This window comes from Echinops telfairi, unplaced genomic scaffold, assembly GCF_000313985.2.
Source record: "Echinops telfairi isolate 266 unplaced genomic scaffold, ASM31398v2 ScPeMD7_7469;HRSCAF=8507_0, whole genome shotgun sequence".
NCBI lineage: Eukaryota > Metazoa > Chordata > Mammalia > Afrosoricida > Tenrecidae > Echinops > Echinops telfairi.
The window spans coordinates 52,094,105-52,095,757 of NW_022111372.1; positions in this window are offsets into that span (position 1 = coordinate 52,094,105).

Sequence of the window (1,653 nt, forward strand, 5' to 3'; positions counted from 1 at the left end):
TGATGGCAGTGGGAGGCACATTATTGTTTTCAGGAGCCATCAAGTTGCCTCTGCCCCGTAGTGGGACCCCATGCGCAACAGAAGGAAATGCCGCCTGGGCAGCGCCATGGTTTTATCCTTGAGCCCATTGCTGCAGCCACGGTGTCAGTCCATCTCATTGAGGGCCTCCCCTGTTTTGCTGCCCCGCTACTGTCCCAAGCAGCATGTCCTTCTCCAAAGACTGGTCTCTCCTAAAAACGGATCCAAAAGATGAGAGACCAGATCGCACCATCCACGCCTCTCAGGAGCATTCTGGCAGTACTTCTCCCAGGACAGGTCTGTCTATTCTAGAATAGCCCCACCCCTCACCCCCACCCACATTTAATGATTGGTGAATTGAAGCCTCTGTGTCTGTGACTATGGTCCCATTTTGAATGGGTTGTCCATTACGTTAATGAGGCAGGATTAGGATGTATCTTGAATCACCAATTTGCTAGAAGCTTTGACTCGGGTCACCACTGTTCCCCCTACTCTGCACCTGCCACACCCTTGCACCACTTTGCTAAAGTAAGGAGAGTTCCCTGAAGACCATGACCTGCAGCCAGTATCATATTGCGAGTGCTCTGAATCCTGCCTCTGGCTTGTTTTATCTGAACTCTGGCCTCTGGGATGTGAGTCAGCATTCTCTCCTCTGATCTATTTCATAAACGTCCTCTGCCCAGTGAGCCCCCCACCGGTCATCTGACCTGTCCATGTGGGTTCATTGATCCTTCCAAGGATGTGAGTATGGAAAGGTCTCCAGACTGATGATTGACCCACTAACTTGGGACCTCGCCATCTCCACAAGCACTTGAGCCATTTCCCTCGTGGTTCCTGAGTCCTGGGAGACATTCGTTCCATGGAACAGCAGAACCCAAAGATTGGGGAGAGAGCAGCTGATGGTAGAGATGATGCAGTGGGAGAGCAGTTTGGAAAAGGTAGGCATTTAGGGCATCAGAGCAACTTTGACCTCTACTTCATAGGAACCAGCTTTGTGCTGCTGCTTCTAAAAGAAATTATTCTTACACTGGCATTTGCACTGCTGTAAGAATTATGTGCATTGAGCACACTTCTACTTGTTTGTGATATTGATAAGATTGTTCCATAGTTCCTGTATTCTGTTGGATGACCTTTCTTTGAAATGGTTAGCCAGGCAGCTATCTTCCAGGTGTCTAGCATAGATGAGTAAGCACTTCCAGCATGGCAGCCTTTTCTTGAACTATCTCAGTTAGTGCCCCATCAATTCCTGAACCTTGTTTTACTCTAGTGCCTTCAGTGCACTAGAGTAAAAGACTTCTATCTTCTAAACTTCTATCTTCAATGCCATCAGCTCTTGATCATATGCATGCTACCTCCTGAGAGAACTGAACATCAACCAAATTTTTTGGTGCTGTGACTCTGTGCATTCCTCCTCTCTTCTTTTGGTTAGGGAATGAACGTGTATGTTACTTAAGATTCCAAGACCACTTCAGTTTTACATTGCCTCCCTTTTAGTCACTCAGACCAATGCTTAGATTTGAGGCATAAGAAATCTGGAGCGTTATTAAGGGTGTGAGCCTTTTCTCCCTTAAAAACTTTAACTATTTGTGTCAGTCTGGGTACTTTAGAGAAACAAATCCACAGAAACTCATGTAT